Source organism: Euprymna scolopes, chromosome 14 (genome assembly GCF_053919585.1).
Source record: "Euprymna scolopes isolate OS-2025 chromosome 14, ASM5391958v1, whole genome shotgun sequence".
Lineage (NCBI taxonomy): Eukaryota > Metazoa > Mollusca > Cephalopoda > Sepiida > Sepiolidae > Euprymna > Euprymna scolopes.
Genome location: NC_136495.1, coordinates 71,448,051 through 71,468,212, shown reverse-complemented (window position 1 = coordinate 71,468,212; position 20,162 = coordinate 71,448,051).

The following is a 20,162-nucleotide window of genomic DNA, read 5'->3' as shown; positions in this document are numbered from 1 at the left end:
GTATTCCTTGATAGAAGCAAAAAGAAAAAGAAAAGAAAAGACATGCTGAAGATGGAGAGTAGCTTTGAAATATATTTATAAATTTCAATATAAATTTTAAACAAAATAAATATCTGTTTATTTTGTAATAATGCAATGTTTTGGCTTCAAACGTATCTAATACGTATTTATTTTATTCAAACTTAACCAGCGCTTTTATCAAAGAACACAAACCCTAACGATGCTTTTTCTTTGTTTTTAAGTTTAGTGAAGCAGTTAATAATTATTGAGTTCTTTATCACTCTAGTCTGTTAATAATCTTCCTGCCTCCATATCCATTCGGGTTAATCAGTCAAGTTTTGATTAAGAGTCAAGATTATGATTCTGTAGTAAAATATATTATAATATAACGCGGACGCACATATGGCAGCAACAGCGACAGCCAACTTATGCAAATGACCGAGCCGTGTACTAGATGACGTCAGAGAAGAGAGGAAGGAAAAAGAAAAAAGATTATCAAATAAATAAAACGTGAGCCCTTGAGGTTAGAGAGGACAGAAACAGACATGTTACACACGTGGCCCGCGAGCGGCAGGAAAAGACGCGTCCTAAACATGGTCAGACAAAAACAGAGTACCACGTAGTCAACACGGCATAGTCTTGTAAAGCACACTGGAGTACGAAAAGACTTAAACAAGAGACAATGCGTTATCATGGAAAGTACCTGTAAATAAATGTCTGTTGTTTCACTGAAAAAGTGCGTCAGATTCTTTCCTTGTCTTTGTTTCCTTGCGATTGTCTCCATACAACGCGGAAATCACGAGTGTTGACATGTGACATGTTAGAATATGCGTCAGTTCCTCTTAATATCCTTACTTTAGCATAATCACGTTGACACGCCGGTTCCTGCTGGATCACCGAAATTAAGCAACTTTGAGCCTGATCAGTACTAAATGGGTGACCATTTGGGACTTCCAGGTGCTGTGTGTGATCTCCGCTTATCTCGGCATTGTTTCCCGTCGTTCTGGGCTTCTCCTTGCCACTGGACGCAAACAGTGCCGATTCAGGAGAGACATGGTTGGTGATTGACCAACGCTGGCTTCACAATTACACGCGCAGCTGCCTCTAAAGAGGCTATCCTTTGTATTTCAAAACTGACCGGAGAGATCGTTCGATTATCATATATTAAGTTTGACTAAGTCAATGTTTAATTTTCTGCCCTTTCTTGTGATATTCAGATAAAGCAGCGCGTTCTCAGAAAATAACCACAATCTAAACAAATATTACATGGGTGGTACATGAACTAATTTTAAGGCTAGATACAAAAATCATTAAAGATCATTCAATAACACAGATCAGAGCGTGTACAACTCACTATCAAAATACATATTGTCCCTTAAGGAAAATAATATTTTACATACTGTGAATGTTTATTAGTTTTATTTAGATTTCAAATGTTAACAGATATATATAGATTTGTCGGTGTGCCCTATATAACATAGAAAAATATGTTCGTGATCGTGTATATATATATATATATATATATATATATATATATATGCATATATATCTATCTATATATATATATGTATGTATATATATAGATTCAATGATTGATATAATAATTAAGTGATTCATTTTGTGCTACGAAACAGATACTGTAAAGAATTGTAAATGTCAACTGGATTAAAGGAATAAATTATAAGATGGTCAACATCATGAACTTTGGAATATAAACACTTGTCATTCATTCATTATATTGCTCTGTAATTACATTGAACTTCTTAAATAAGGATTGGTATATATTATAAGGAAATAAAGTATATTTTCACAGAAATATATATGTACATATGTATATATATATGTATATATATATATGTATATATGTATATATATGTATATATATGTATATACATATGTATATATATATGTATATATATGTGTGTGTGTGTGTGTGTGTGTATGTGTGTGTGTGTGTGTGTGCTTGTATGTGTGTGTGTATAATAACTGAACCTGAATAGAATATTATCTTTAATAAAAATGAACCCTTCAAGGTAGTAAAAGCTCCACGCAATCAAGAGGGAATATTCATGAAACTGAAAGATTAGGGATAACAGTTGCATAGAATAGAACTTTGCTGTTCCATCAGAACAATATGGATGAAAACTGAAACAGAGTAAACAGAGTAAAAAGAGAACTGCTCGACAGCTAAATCAGAAGAGGAGAAAAGCCCGCATTATACAAATAGAAAAACCGGCATAAGAAGATTTGGATTAGAAATGAGAGAAACAGGTGATGAAATAATTGGAACTGATAAAGAAGAATTAAAAACAAAGGACAATCTATAAAATTTTGACTTGTACTTCATTTTGCTTTGTTTAAAAAATTAATTGAGCTTAATTATATCTTAATTATATATTGTAACTTTTAAAAACAGTTATTGTATACGCTATTCAAAGGTATATATAAATATATATATATACATATATATACATACATATATATGTATATATATATATAACTACTTCATTTACTCACATAAAATTAATATACGAAAGTATAAATTTATGCGTAAACTTTAAGTATTTACTTCAAAAGTGCTCAATGCATAGGTAGAGCTAGTTTGTAATTTATAAAATATATATGGCGATTAAGCTACGCTGAATATTCCGCGTGTCATCCATTCTAGGATTCTTCAGGCTTATATATATATATATATATATATATATATATATATATATATATATATATATATATATATACTAACATGACACTCTGTATTGCCCAGTCGTAAAATAATCTTATATATATATATTGATTAATGAAGATGTTGTATTTATTATACTAGCAGTTGAGCTCTGCTTTGCTCGGACCCTATGTTCTGTTCAAAACTTTATGTGCATATGTGTATATATATTAAAAAGTTTGACTCTTGTCCAGGTAACCTACATCTCAAATTTCAAGTGTTTAGACCCAAAATTGGGAGAGTTGTTTGGTAGTCTGCAAAGGTCAACTTTACAACCTTGACCTCTTGGCAGGCAAATTTTTACCCCAAAACTGATTAACATGCTTGCTGCATGTCTGAATACCCTGTATGCAAAATTTCAAATGTTAAGATCCAAAATTGTCTGAATAGTTTACTAGAGACCGCAAAAGTCAAATCTTTTGAACTATGTCTTAATACACTTTTTGTAAAATTTAAAATGTTGAGACCAAAAATTGGCTTAGAGGTCAATTTTTTTTTAGAATTTTACCCCAACTTGTACCCCTTAACATTTATTGTTTCGGGCTGAAATCAAATTAAAACGTTTGAGTCATGTCAAGGAATCTACATCTAAAATTTCAAGTGTTTAAACCCAAAATTGGCGGAGGAGTTTTGTAGAGTTTTCAAAGGCCAAATCGTTGAACTTTGACCTATTGACAGCCAAATTTTTGGCCGCAAACGGATTAAAAAAAATCTTCCCAAATCTCAATACTCCTTATATCAAATCTCGAGTCTGTAGACCGGAAATTGACAGAGTAATTTGGTAGGGAAATGTGCACACACAGGCAGACACACACAGACAGACAATTTCACTTTTATAGATAGATGGATAGATAGATTAATTCCCTTCATTCTCGTAGCAGTTGTTTGAGGATATAGGCTTAGTAAATTGAGTCAAAGGTGACTTCGTGGCTGACTTTGAATCTCCCGAGCGGCAGGAATTGTCATCTCCTACGCTGAGTATTATGTAAGCATAACGACTAGGGTTTCTAATTGATTATATATATATATATATATATATATATATATATATATATATATATATATATATATATATATATACTTTATATATACTTTATATATATATATACTTTATATATACACACACACACACACACACATATATATATATATATATATATATATATATATATATATATATATATATATATATTACTAATACCTACAGACACTAGTGTATCATGCTTACGCAATAATTAGTACAGGACGTGATAATGCTGATCGAGAGATTTGAATCCAGTTACAGTCACTTTCGACTCCATTCACTAGGATGTTACCTCTTGACAAACATTAACAGGACAAAGATTAAATAAAATTAAACAGCTCTATATGACAAATGCTAAATCGACATAGTTAAATAATAAACTATAAAGCCGTTACATTTCTGATTTTTTTTTTTAGATCAAGATTGGTTATTCCTATTATTTGAAATTGTCGGACAACTGTTCTCATCTTGAGTGCCATTTTAATTACGGTTCAGTCGATGTAACCTCCGATTTTCTTCTTCTTGTCGAACTCGGAATGTTTCCGTATAAGTGGGGAATTAGCTCGGAATTTCGGACTGAATTCTTTTATTTACTTCACCGTTGTAGCATGCTATCCGAGTTCGACAAATATTTCTGAGTTCGACCAGAAGAAGGTCGGAGGTTATATCGACTGAAACGTTGTGAAAATGATACCCAAGATGTGCACAGTAGTCCGAAGATTCCAAATCATACGTTATAAAGATGCATTTAAAATTTAATCAATTTATTTTTTTATTTATTTATTTTATTTTTTTTTTTTTTACGAAACACATTATTCTATTATTTTCCATTACATTTTGCCTCGCTAATAATCGATACTGTTTTAAATTTATTACTGCATTGGTTGAGAAAGAACTAACTTAGTTATAAAAATGAAGTCTATTAAATGCTAAGTATTTTACTTTTTATTGTATACTAGCAGTACCCGCTAACCGGCGTTGCCCGGGCGTAAAACACGCATAAATATCATATTTTAATCCTTGCAGATTTCTTATTTATTATTAAAGAAAGGTTGGATTCTCTATTCAAGCGTGTTACGGTTATAGACTTCGAGCCCATGCATCTGTCTGTCCGAGCTCTTAGGACAAAGTGGGAGAACAACAGTTAAAATGGTTAGAGTGGATACAGGTTTGTAGGTTAGTTTTACTTAGCGCTAAGATATCCGGGGAGTGTGCTAGGAGAAATGATCCTACGTCTTCTACATTAGTTGGATGTAATATAATAATCAATAGAGAATTGGCTCTATAAAAATAAGTACGAAATCTGCATGGATTAATGTATGATATTATATATATGTTTAATTTGAAATGATAATGTAAAAAGAATTCTCCATAGTTGAATGAATTAGCATGCAAGAATAGTTCTAAAATCCAAGTGACGAATAATGGTATATACCAGAATGATTAATATTGTTTTTAAAATACAATTATCCACTGACACGTGTTCGTCGTCTACGACGCATCAGAGTGGCTGAATCTAGCGACATTCGAAATCGGGACCCCACGGTAATGAGTCTAAATTTTTTACTCGCTCGTCCATCTCGCACTACTGTTTTGATATATCGCGATTTACTTTGATGTTATTTGCTTTTTGTTTTTGCGATACGTTTTGAATGAATTCAATTATTTACGAAAATGCATTTTTACCTTAATGCGAGTTGGGAACAATTTCCCATTAAGGTAAAAATGCGCTTATATCTGAACAGTCGTGCGAGATGAACGAGCGGGTTAATAGTTTAGACTCATTACCGTGGGGTTCCGATTTCGAATCTCGCTAGCTACTCTGATGAGTCTTAGACGACGAACCACGTGTCCGGGGAGAATTATATTTGAAAAACAATATACATGTCGCTCCCCAAATGGGGGTACCAAATTGGTTAAAGGGAAAATTATTCCCAACTCGCATTTTGATAAAAATGCACTTTCGTAAATAATTGACTTCATTCAAAGCGTATTGCAAAAACAATTTATATATATATGTTGGATCCATAAGCGCGAGCGCTTTCGACAGAAGGACTTCTATCATCCTCAGGCATATTGTAAGATTGACTCTCCACCTCTCTGACTCTAGCTCCATATCACAACATTTGAAGGGACATGGCTGCCACCATTCGGAATTTCGAAGAATTATGGTAGAAAATACAAGAGTATTGCAGAGTGAGAGAAATGTAAATAGGCTAAGAATACTCGAAGCATTGTACATTAAAACAAAGAAGTCTCAAATAAATAATATTAATTATGAGTGCAGCCGGAACGTTTTGAAATGTTTGGGATAAATGTTTAATAATATATATATATATATATATATATATATATATATATATATATATATATATATATATATGTGTGTGTGTGTGTGTGTGTGTGTGTTTGTATATATAAATCTGTTTAATATATGCAAAAAAAGAAAAAAAAAGTTCGCTCACTTAACTTGTAACAAATTACCACGTGACTAGGAAATATATATATATATATATAAGTAAATTAAAAAAAAACAATCCCTACGTTTATTTCTACAATATGCCTGAGGACGATAGAAGTACTTCTGTCGAAAGCGCTCGCGATTATGGATCCAACATATACAATTTCGAGAAAAACTCAAAAAGGACTATTCGGAGATTGGAGAAGATAAAAAGGAAAATTGTAAAACAGAACAATTCCGTGCTATTCAATAATATTTCTCTCTCTCTCTCTCTCTCTCTCTCTCTCTCTCTCTCTCTCTCTCTCTCTCTCCCTCTCCCTCTTTCTCTCTCTCTCTCTCTCTCTCTCTCTCTCTCTCTCTATATATATATATATATATATATATATATATATATATATATATAAAAGCGAAAATGTATGTATGTATGTATGTGTGTTCGCTTTCAGAGATGCGGTCGGTCGGTTCACAACTTTTTAAAAGTTTTTATATCACATATAAATCGTAATATCTCACAGTTAACAATGAAGCTCGCCTGTCTATTTAATTTGCTCGATTTCGGGAAGATAAATATTCAACATTTGTCGCTCGCCGCATGTGGGTTAGTCTTTTTCCTATAACATCTTAGAGGCGAGGAAAAAAAGCGTTCAGCAGTAAATGAAATCCCGCAGTCAAACTTGACCTCATTAACTCATTAAAACGTGCACCTGCTAAATCCAAGTAATTATATAAATTCAAACGCGCTTCCGTTAGCATGTCGCAGTGGGGCAATGGTTAACGTTCCACATTTTATTTTTTCACAACTTTGCCTCAACGGTTCGGGTTCGATCCTCATACTTACTTTTTACCCCCCCCCCCACTCACACACACATCTCCAAACACCCGGGCAATGTATATATATATATATATATATATGTATATATATATATATATATATATATATATATATATATATATATATATATAAAGCTGAATGTCTGTGTGTGTGTGTGTGGTCACGAATAGGCTCCTATATGGTTGACTATGATAGAAAACTGATCACATATAATGATAGAAGATGTATCGAGACACAAGAATGGGTATGTGTGATCTGGCATAATGATGATTCATTAAAATTGTGGGGTCTGCGTACGCGCCTGGTCCACAAAGTATGGACATAAAAAATTTAAAAAATTAAAAAAAAACGTTTAAAAGTGTTTTTGATATAGATGTACACGAGAATACTTTGATAAGTATGTTTTAACTTAAATAGGGATGGTAAAATAAAATTGTGGGGTCTGCATTCGCGCCTGGCCTCCATAGAATGGAAATAGGCATATACTTTAATAAAGACTTTTCATATCTATCTGCGTAAGTATACTTTGATCATTATGTTTCAGTTTGAAGAAATATGATATAATAAAATTATGGGGTGTTCGTTCGCGCCTGACCTCCATAGAATGGAAATATGTCACAAAGTTAAACAAGGTGTTTTAATATGTATCCACAGAATATTGTGATAAGTGTTTCAGTGTGAACAGGTATAGTATAATATTTTGTGGGGTTTATCTATTTTATTTTTACTTTCATCATATTTTGCTTTGGTTTTAATACCCCCTAATTCGAAGCTATCTCGTTACAACCCTTCTTTGCATAACCTATCATACTTTCATGAATTAGAGTGCATTTTCTGTAGGCTGTTTTTGAACCCAGTCAACGACGGGTACTTTGCTAGTATATATATATTAATGCATATGTATATAAACATATATGTGTATGCATATATGTATATAAACATTATATATATATACACACACACACAAACATTTATATATATATATATATAATTATTTTTTTTACTATAATAATTAAATAATTAGAGAGAGAGAGAGAGAGAGAGAGAGAGAAAGAGAGAAAAGGGGAGAGAGGGGAGTAACAGGGAGGATAGATAAAGGTTTATATAGATTAATTGATAGATAAATGGATAGATAGCAAAAAGAAGCGAGGCAGACAGACAGACAGACAGAGGGAGGAGCGTAAAGACAGATGAGCGACTATTCACGCACTTTTTTTTATGTAAGAGTCATATAACAGTCGTTTTAAGTTATGAAATAGTTGTCTCTTGTTGGCGCTGGTGTTATATTTGTTTTGGCAGACGTTGCCGACAGGATGCTTGTGACACTTGTTTATTTCTCTTACATCGACGAGTGCCTCACCTACTGCAGACCCCACACAGTGACTTCAAACTTCGACCCCGAACACTAGTTTTGTTCTGCCGTTGCGTCGCTCGTCCAAAAACACCGGCACTACATCTCCATGCAACTATACGACGTCATCAATACCATTGTAGCCTTAACCGTGACCTTCGTTATAAAGATGGCCGGCCAGCTGAAAAAATGACGTCATCGCCGAGGTCCCAACAAGCAAGATATGTGGAACTCTTAGACTGTCAATAATGAACAGTAATTTTTACAGACAGCGTTACAAAACTTCAAAATTGGATTAAAATAAAGAAATAAAGAAAGAACAGGATGATTTATACTGAAACTCATCTAATATTAATAATAAAAAAATAATAAAAAAAACACAAGTTATTTGTTTAAGTATATTATAAGCAATTGAATATTTCGTTGTATTATAGATTTTAAAGATTAGAATGCGTTCTTTAATTACTTATAAATTACATTTTAAAAAAGTGAAGGAACACGATTTGATTTGAAATAAACTTGAAGTTTATTTAATGTAATTAAATGAAAATTATGTATGTAAGATTATGAATATTTGAAGCAGAACACAAGCAAAACATTTGATATGAGTTAAGACAATAAAAAAATATTAAAATTAAACTTTTTTTTAAATCAAAATGAATATTTTTTTAAATCAAATGAATATTTTTTAATCAAAATGAATATTTTTTAATCAAAATGAATATTTTTAATCAAAATGAACCACAATATTTTTTCAAAATCAAAAACAATATTTTTAATAAATTCATGAAATATTGCGTAGTAAAAAAATTAACCTAAAGAAAAAATCATGTTTCTTATTTAAGATTATTTCACCACATAACAAAAATAACATGCAAAATCATTTTTTTATATCCATAAAGTTTGTTAAAATACGTGGGTTTGTATTACTGTACACATAGATTCGAAAAAGTTGTCAAAAAACAAATATATAACAAATAAATGTAATCAAAGGCAAGATAAGTTACTTTTCTGCCAAACTGGATATATTTTTCGTGTTTTTATTCAATGTAACATGTTTATTCAGCTCGAAAAACATAGTGTTTACCGATGTATTCGAAAATTCCAGATGGCGTCTGATTCTCTCTTTAACACGGTAAGTTTGGGAAAAGGTGTTATAAATACAAAACCGGATAAAATACTGTTAAAAACTCGCTCAATATATGTTACCGTGACATAGGTTGACATATATTCGGCGGGTTTTTAATAGTATGTTGTATAGTTTTTTATTTATAACACCTTATCCCAAACTTACCGTGTTAAAGAGAGAATCAGACGCCATCTTGAATTTTCGAATACATCGGTAAACACTATGTTTTTCGAGCTGAATAAACATGTTACATTGAATAAAAACACGAAAAATATTTGGTAGAAAAGTAACTTATCTTGCCTTTGATAACATTTATTTGTTATATATTTGTTTTTGACAACTTTTTCGAATCTATGTGTACAGTAATACAAACCCAATTACGTTAATGAAATGAATTGTACCTATTTATTTACTATGCCTCCCCACGGGACAGAGTTAGACACCAGGGTCGTTTTTTAACGTGGAGAAAAGGTACAAAAATAAAAATTGTCTCAGTCGTGAAGGATTTCTCCTCCGCCGAAAGAGAACAAGAAATAGAATGCAGCATCTCGAGAACAGATACTACACTTTGATCTTGTCCCGAAGCCCAAGACTGTTTAAGACCACAAGTGAACGCGCGTTTTTTTTTTTTTTTTTTTTTAGTTTAGTTTCATATATATATATATATATATATATATATATATATAAGTATTTTTAAATTTTATCTTTCTAGCTTTAAAAAAAAAAGTTTAAAAATTTTATCAGCCGGCATAATTTATTTTTAAATATTGAAAAATTTCAGGAAAATTAATTTTTGTTAGATTTTTAAAACGTGTGTCAACAGCTTAAAAAAATCGTGTTTTAAAGAGTCGATGTTGTCTCGCATTTTCATTAGTTTTGTATGATGTAAAAAAATTTTTTTTAATATTAGCAATTTATTTGAAGCTTCTTCTTTTGAATGGTAAAACATTTAGGATGATAATATTGAATTAAATTATAGTTACATCGTGTTAAATACAGGGGGGGAGCACGTTAAAACTTACTTTGCTGAATGGAGATGGTGTAAAATCTTTTTTTTTTTACTGCATTATAATTCTTTATCTTTCAGAAATGAAAATACTGTCACTTTTTGGTCCTTTACGATAATTTCCTCAGCAAGTTGGAACGATGCACCGTGAAGGCATTTTAATAAAAAAAGAAATATTACACTGACTTCAAGACGTTACGAGTGCCTACCGGTGTCACCGGTATGGACTATCCGTGATGACGTCAGCAGATTAAATTATTTTTGCCCACCGGCCATCTTGTCTTTTAAGACGGTCTTGCCTTAACCCGGTTCGCTTTCGTAATAATGCATTTCTTTCCTCTGATGTATTTTAAATCTTCTTATTCTTCATCTTCTTCTTCTTCTTCTTCTTCTTCTTCTTTCTTTTTGTTTTTTCCACTTGTTTGTTCCGTTTCTTCTTCTTTCTATTTTATTCTTTTTTCTTTCTTTCTTCTTCTTTTTTCTATTTCTTTTCCTTTTTTATTTTTATTGTTTTTCTTCTTTTTCTTCTTTTTATTCATCTTTCTCTCTCTCCCTCTTTTCTATCTTCTCTTTTTCTTCAATTTCTTTTTCTTTTCTTTGTCTTCTATTTTTTAGTTTCTTCTTCTATTTCTTCTTCTTCTTCTTCATCATCTTCTTTTTCTTCGTCTATTTATTTTTTTCGTTTTTTTTCTTCTTCATCTCCTTCTTCTCTGTCTTTCCTCCTCCTATTTTACTTGGCTACTTCTTTTTCTTCTTCTTTTTCTTCTTCTTCTTCTTCTTTTTCTCCTCCTCCTACTATTTCATTATCATGACCATATTCTCCCCCTCCTTCTCCGCCTCCTTTTTGTTTTTCTTCATCTTCTTTCCTTCTTCTTCTTCTTCTTCTTCTTCTTCTTCTTCTTCTTCTTCTTCTTCTTCTTCTTCTTCGTTTTCTCCCATTACCTTTTTCCTCCTTCCCATCCTTCTGTATACTTCTCCGTCTTCTTCTTTTTCTACATCTTTTCAACTCACTCTTCTGTATCTGCATCTTCTTACCCTCCTCCACTTCAATATCATCACCGTATTCTTCATCATTCTTTCCATCTTCATCTACTACAACTTTTTTTCTGTCTTCTGTAACCTACTCCTCCTCCCTCTTCCCCTCTCCCCCTCCTTCCCCCTGCTGCCACATTCCTCACTGCAACGCTTACTGCAACTATTCTGCAGAAGACTCCTTTCTGAGTCTAAGAACCGCGTTGCCCTTTTTCTTGCTTCGGATACATTCGGATACATTCGGATGCTAACCATAAGCAAACTGGAAACAGACCAGAACAATAACAAGGAAGAAAAATGATTCCCAGACAAGAAAAAGAACGCAATTCTCAGTTTCTACAAACTAAAGAAGAAGAACATAAACAAAACAGAAATAAATTTATTTATTTTCGGATAATTATCCTCATCTTTCTTAGTTGCTTCACAATGTTTCGGCCAACTATTCCTCTGGCCCTCGTCACATGGTTAACTGCGACGCTGAGAATGCAGCTGGGTTATTCAGAGTTCCTATCCTGTCGCGGTTACCCTCTGACGAAGGCCAGAGGAATAGTTGGCCGAAATGTCGTGAAACAACTAAAAAAAGATGAGGATAATAGTTCACAATAAATAAAATTAATTAATAATACTCATCTCAATAATGATTTGCAGTTAAATAATATAAAACAGGTATAGTCTTGAACAGATACGTTTTGTCGATACCCCTCCCGAAAAGAGTTTTAAATTAAATAATTTTTAATTATAACTAGCAGGAAGACCCGACGTTACCCGGGATTTAATGGTGATCAACGAATGCTTCACACTTCCACTACTCTTGATTTTATATACGTGGCCATTCCCCGTTGTGCCATGATAATGGCTTGAATTAAAGTTTAAAATGCAAAAGCATCACGGTTCACTTGCGCTCTAAACAGAAACATTCATTTCGAGTGCACCACCTGTACCATGAAAGAACCTACTGTTGATTTTATATGTCCTGACTTTCGGCTTGTGTGGTAATAAAACTTCTGAAATGCATTCGTGATGTTAGGCTGTGTAAGGTGTTAACTTCGGTTTGTTCCGTCTTTACTCGGATTATTTCGATTATCGATTATTGATACTTATCGGAGACATTCCGATACAAAACATATCTGAAAACACTGCCATTTCATAAAAATCGATCTAGCCGTTTTCGAGTCCATAGGGAAAGAATTCATACACATTCGCACGCACACACACACACACACACACACACACACACACACACACACACACACACACACACAAAGTTCCTTTTTATATAATAGCAAAGATAGAAATTTCGAACTGTAGTCCGAATGATACCACTTACCAATCCTCGTCTGAAAAATACAGAAGAATCAATTATACACATGAATCCACGCAATTTATTTCCCAACTCATTAATAACAACTTTTTTTTTTCAATATTCTTCATAAACATATATACTTAGATAGTTACGTCTTTGTTTGTTGGGGGGGGGGGCTTCCAAAAGGTAATGTCTCCTATTTTTTTATCCCGCCCGATTGGATAAGAAACGATTGCAAATTGCATTATTAAGATGACTGAACTTATTGCATTCATGACCTGAAATTTTCATTTCTCTGTTGCAGATATTGACAGTGTAAGACGCTAGGAAAATACTTCTGTCATGGGAGTGCGTTAAGAAGCAGAGATGCGTCACTGAATTCATGGCAAAACGTATACTGAGAATGATGGGGACTATACAGAAAAATCAATTCTAGTGCATAAAATAGTGATTGTTTTAATGGTACAAATCCCGTCTTCGTAGCTCTTCAACTTTTTCAGTTAAAAAAGGCTATATTTTAAGAACAACTGTTTTTAACAAAGCGCCTTCTAGATGCCAATGCACATTTATCGTTCATCGTTGGCACGAATGTTTTGAAGAATGTTGTTAGCTAGGCAGAAAATACATTACTATGAGAGGATTGAACAGGAATCAAATGAACAAAATATAATTACTAAAAGACGGTTCAACGCATATTTTGTCGACAATTGAATGGAGCATTACTATGCTGTAATTTGCAGAGAAGCAGTTCTGTGGCAGTGTGTTCCAACGATTGGAAGATTTAAAAAAAAAAACTCTTTTCATGGTAATTACGTTTGGTTTCAAAGACAAAGACGAGTATTTACATATTTACGATGAACAGTGGTCCGAATAATCGAAATTATTAGTCTGTATTTCGAAAATTATATATATATATATATATTTATATAAATATATTTATATATATAGCGGCAGCGGCACTGATGAGTTGTGATACAACGAAACAGGACTGTATGTTGATGACTACAAATATATTTTAAGCCCCCCCCCCCTCTTTGGGTAGAGTACTGTCATAAATAATCTCACCCGCTACTTAATTGGCTGAAAAATACGAAGCTCGCGGTTTGTTTGTTTGTTTGTTTGTTTACAAACAGGCGGTTTGAGCACTGTATAAGTGGTGGACGGATGTTTGTTTAGATAGACATTCGGACAGGTCATTTGCGGGTATCGTTTCTGTGGTCGAGTGGAAGAACTGCCGACTGTCAACACGACGGTTTTAGGTTCAATCCTTGGCTTGGGAGAGGTGCTAGTATAACGGCACTGATGAGTTGTGATACAACGAAACAGGAGTGTATGTCGATGACTACAAATATATATATGTATATTTGTAGATGACTACAAATATATATATATATATATATTTGTAGTCATCGACATATATATATACATACATATGTACTAGAAGGCAATCCGGCGTTGCCCAGTCTTAAAATACGCGTAAATATTATACTTTAATTAATGCAAAAACTGAGACATATGCATGCAGATATATGTTGTTGTTTTTTCCAAACAGTTCAATTGTTTGTAAGTAGAAAAATGAAAAAATACCCGAACTGAGATCGAAACTAAAACCTAAACGTAGCGAGTCAATTACGATGACCATTAGACCAGCATGAAATTGTTTTTAAGGATGTTTTCAAACAACTTATTCTTAACATAATTAATCTGTAATGTGAACTATTCACGCATGCGCAAAAAAAAAAAAAATCCGATGACTACCACGTATCATTTTTCATTTTGACTTCTTAGCAGCCCTTTCGTCCAGAAGAAAACGGATTAAATAGTGTTCCGTGTGTCTGAATATCCTATATACCAATTTTCAAGTCTGTTGATCAAAATTTCGTTGAGTACATAGCTTGAGATGTGTCCGCACGCACACAATCTCGTATATATATATGTGTGTGTGTGTGTGTGTGTGTGTGTGTGTGTGTGTGTGTGTGTGTGTGTGTGTGGCTGTATGTGTGTTAGTGTGTGTGGGTGTACAAACATTCTTTAAAATAATAAACTTCTGCTTATTATACCTTAATTTTGCGGTTTGTCTTATGACGTTTTTGTATTAACATCCTCCAAGTGAAGCATGCATGGTCCCCGTGAGTGCACAGTGGACGGGGCATAAAAAATTACTAAGTTCAGTATTTGCACGCACACAACCCTTTAGCCTCCAAAGTTCGTGGGGAACGTAAAATCCTAGTGAAAATAAACAAACGGTGCAGTTTTAGGCCTTAACATATGTAACTGTGAGTTCTGCACGATGCAAAAAAAACAAAAAAAAAAGGAATGACTAAGTTCATCATTTGTCCACCCCCCCATTAAGCCCCAAAAGTTCCCAAGGCCTTAACATATTTAAATTTCAGTTCAGCACCATGCTAAACTGCTAAATAGAGATACTCAGAAAAATTTGGACAAATATGAACAAATAATCCCCAAAATGGAGTTTTTTTTGTTTTTGTTTTTTTAGCCCTAAAATAGCCGCTGGGGCACGCTCAAGAGTTATCGCCAAGTTTCGACAAACAAAATTATATAGAGATCAGTTAGTTACAACTTTTCAGAAAAATGTTTAATGTTTGTGCAAAGTTACAAAAAATTGCAAGGCGTAGTTATTGAGAAAAGTGCAGAGAGGTGAACGGACAAACGGACGAACGGACGAGGGTGAATTTACAGGTCCATCCGCCTTTTGTCCGGGGGGGGGGGCAAAAATCGAATAAAGGAGATATAATTAAGCAGATCTTTCTCTTATTTGTAACAATGTTTGCTTTAATGAAAAATGCTGTCTAAATACACAGTATATATATATATATATATATATATATATATATATATATATATATATATATATTCAATAAAACGTAAGTCGTTGCGGATAAAAATTGAAACAAAATACGAAAATAGAAAACTTAAACGAAACCTATCGATGGACACGAAAATCAAATAACGCAAGGGATGAAAGCAGAGGTGCGATGCAACTGTCAATCTAATACACACTGAGAAATTGAGCGATCCTTCAACGTTTATCTCACGCCGTTGTACCAGGGCTGCTATCCCAGTCGCTAGCAGCAAAGGCAGCTGGAACAGGAGCGGTGTGTGTGATCCAAGTCGAGAAAAGTCCGAGCTGCGCCGAGACGCTCCCCGAATTTTAACCTTGCGGTTAGGATGGGGGAGGTTACGTGGATCGCTAGCGCCCGGCACAATTTGACAGGAAGATAATGAATCAATAACAATAACGAGTAAATAAAGAAACGCTAAACTGTACAGATATGCAGGTGGAGCCGAACATAATAAGAAGAAGCGAGAAGAAAGCAACATTCGCACTGTACTCATCATCATCATCATCATCATCATCATCATCATCATCATCATCATCATCATCGACAACAACAACAACAACAACAATAATAAATATAATAACAATAATAACAATAATAATGATAACAATAAGACACTATAACAATAATAATAACAATAATAACAACAATAATAACAATAATAACAATAATAATGATTATAAAATAACAATACTATAACAATAAAAATAATATTAATAATAATAAACATTGATAATAATGATTAAAACAAAACCAATGATAATAAGAAGACGAAAAAGAAGAAAAGGAGAAGAAAAAAAAAGAAGAAAAAGAAGGAAAAGAAGAAGATGAAGAAGAAAAAGAGAAGAAGAAGAAAAAGAAGGAGAAAAAGAAGAAAAAGAAGAAGAAGAAAATGAGAAGAAGAAAAAGAAGGAAAAGAAGAAGAAAGAAAGAAAAAAGAAGAAGGAGAAGAAGAAAAAGAAGAATGACTGAATGAATACAAGGCAATAATCATTGACATAGCAGTTCCAAGTTGCGAGAATGAGGAGGAAAAAGAAAAGATGTTCGAAAATACCAAAACTGAAAAATTATTTTGAAGCATACCTAGGAAATATTAACAGTCAAAGAAAGGGGGTAATACAAAGGGAATTCAAAGTTTTCTAGCATTTATGAACCTCAACAGAGAAGGGGTGTGATTTTGTTGTTAAGTGGATTTGCCGGTGATATGTAGGTCGCGTTGGCACAAGTGCAACGAGTTCATGAGAACACATTTCATTAAAATACCTTTATAACAAGAACAGAAATGCGCCATTGCGACCAGGAGACAGGGGTTCTAGCTTAGTTGACAACACGGTACCTATTAGATTAAAGAGTCTTTTTTTTTATCCCTATACAAGAGAGGGCCACTAGTGGCAGATGCGTCAGCCTAGATGTGGCAACAATATTCCATGCATTAGCGAATGGTGGCATAGTAGAGGTGCAGGATACACTTGCATTGTTGGGAAAGCGCCAGAATCTTGCGAAAAGTGCTGGAAGACTAGGAAAAGAAGCTGCTGATAGCCTATGGCAATTTGTTATGATCCGCCTATCAGTATAAAATCGGGAATACATTAGCACTAACTTTACTTCTACTGAATGAGTGCAAAGAATACCGGGACATTACACAGGCTCTATGCCACCCAAATCCAGTGAAGGCCAATGGTTGCTTTCAACGAGAAATCAATGGTAAGCGGATGTTGCGATAACGCAAATTCATTTGCAATTCTTATCGAAAGAGATTAAGTAAAGTGGAAACTTAGGGAGACTTGTTGTCACCCAGACTCCAGGGAACACCACAGATTGTTGTCAATGAGTGACCTGCGTGAGGATAAATACTACTACTACTACTACTACTACTAAAAATAATAATACTAATAAACCGAGCACATAGAAAGGGCTACAGGGGAAAAACATAATGAGACACCATATGGAAGCAAGAAAACTGAAACAAGATTAATAGTAGCTGCCAACGAGAAATCAACCGTTAACTGCTGTCGCGATAATGCAAATTTATCTGCAAAAGTTATCGAAAGAGGTGCAGAGTACTGAAAATCTGGAGGAGACTTGTTGTCACTCAGACGTCAGAAAACACCACAGGATGTTCTCAAAGAAAAATTGTTTGATGATTGCCTGTGTGACTACCACTAGTGGGTAAATAATAATAATAATAATAATAATAATAATAATAATCATAATAATCATAATAATAACTAGCAGGACCCGCGAAAATTCCACCGTAGTTAAAATCTTTTAAAACATATCAGTAAGAAATTCCTTATAAAAATGAACGTATGGAAGCAAGTAGAACAAAGAACTTTAGTTTAAACTTTTATTGATGGCTAATGCGATCGTAACTGATGCTGTTGATATTGTCAGGAAGTGCTGGTGATGATTGAGGCGGTGAATGGGACGTCGATCAGCTGCTTGGAGTGAGAATAGTGGTCAGTCAGCAGGTTCTGGGGAGTCAGACTGTGAATTAAAAAAAAAATTCAATAATTACACGAAACCTTCTCTACCACCTATAGCAATGGCCAACGACTCTTTATCTGAGAGTACGTCTCTCAAGCTCCTTGGCCTAACGTTCAGTGGAAACATGAGTTGGAACAGTTACATCGAGGGCATTGCCAGGGCCGCTGCAAGGAAGGTGGGCTCTCTCTACCGTGCTAGAAAACTTTTAAAACCCGAAAGTATCCTGTACCTCTATAAGGCCTCTATTCGCCCATGTATGGCGTATTGCTGTCATATTTGGGCCGGTGCATACGCTACTAGTCTCTCGCTCCTTGACAGGGTTCAAAAGAGAGTCGCAAATCTGATAGGCCCTAAACTGGCATCAAAACTTCAGCCTCTGTCCCATCGTCGAAACGTTGCATCCCTCTGCCTGTTCTACAAGTACTATAATGGTGAATGCTCTGAAGAACTGCAAGCACTTGTGCCCCCACGACGTGAACACCCTCGACAGACCCGACAAGCTGCAAAATCCCACCCCCACACTGTATAGATCCCTAGATGTAAAAGATCCTTCTACTCCAGTAGTTTCTTCCCCAGAACTGCTAGACTTTGGAATTCCATTCCGGGTCACTGCTTCCCCAACTGTACTGACATGCATAAGTTCAAGTGCAACGTGAACCAACATCTCGCTGCCCTAATCCCTACATAGTACCCCAGTAGATGTTTCCCCTGATAGTAGCCCCCTACACCAAAGTGGCAATGTGCCTTGTTTGGGGTGAAAATGTAATAAAAAAATAAAAAAAAACTGTGTGACATTGTTGACATCGATTTTGTGCAAGTTCTGATGACCCCAAGTTGTTTAATATTTCAGGACATCTTGGATTACATGTATAGGTAAGGAATAGGTCTGGCTTTCCATATTTACAACAAACTGCCATTGTATCTTGATACAGTTGTTGAAGATTCCTAGGACTTCCTGTAAATGAAGATAGTAGAATAACTGGTACACCAGAATCGCCATCTTCATTCATTGCTAAATGATCCATTAAGCCAGAATATTGAGCAGCTCTTGGTTGACTTTGATAGCTTTTAATGAAGTTATATAAGCAACCGTCAACAAACAGAGTGCGTTTCTGGATCTACTAAAACACTCCTATATACACGTACGTGTTAAAACTAACACAAACGTACACACAAATATCAATAAACGCACTCACGAATATACGAAAATCTGATACTTTCATTAATATATCTACAATATAAAGTTGAATGTGTGTGTGTGTGTGTGTGTGTGTGTGTGTGTGTGTGTGTGTGTGTGTGTGTGTGTGTGGTCACGAATAGGCTCCTATATGGTTGACTATTTTAAAAAACTGATTACATATAATGATAAAAGATGTATCGAGACACAGCAATGGGTATGTTTGATCTGGCAGAACGGTGGTTCATAAAAATTGTGGGGTCTGCGTTCGCGCCTGCTCCACAAAGTATGGAAATAAACAAAATTAAAATTAAAAAAAAAGTTTACAAGTGTTTTTGATATAGATGTACATAATAATACTTTAATAAGTATGTTTTAACTTAAATAGGGAAGGTATAATAAAATTGTGGGGTCTGCGTTCGCACCTGGCCTCCATAGAATGAAAATAGGCATACACTTTAATAAAGACGTTTCATATCTATCTGCGTAAGTATACTTTGATAATTATGTTTCAGTTTGAAGAAATATGGTACAATAAAATTATGATGTGTTCATTCGCGCCTGACTTCCATAGAATGGAAATATGTCACAAAGTTTAACAAGGTTTTTTTAATATAGATCCACAAAATATTGTGATAAGTGTTTCAGTGTTAACAGGTATGGTATAATATTTTATGGGGTTTATCTATTTAATTTTTACTTTCATCATATTTTGCTTCGGTTTTGATACCCACAAATTCAGAGCTATCTCTTTACAACCCTTTCTTTTCATAA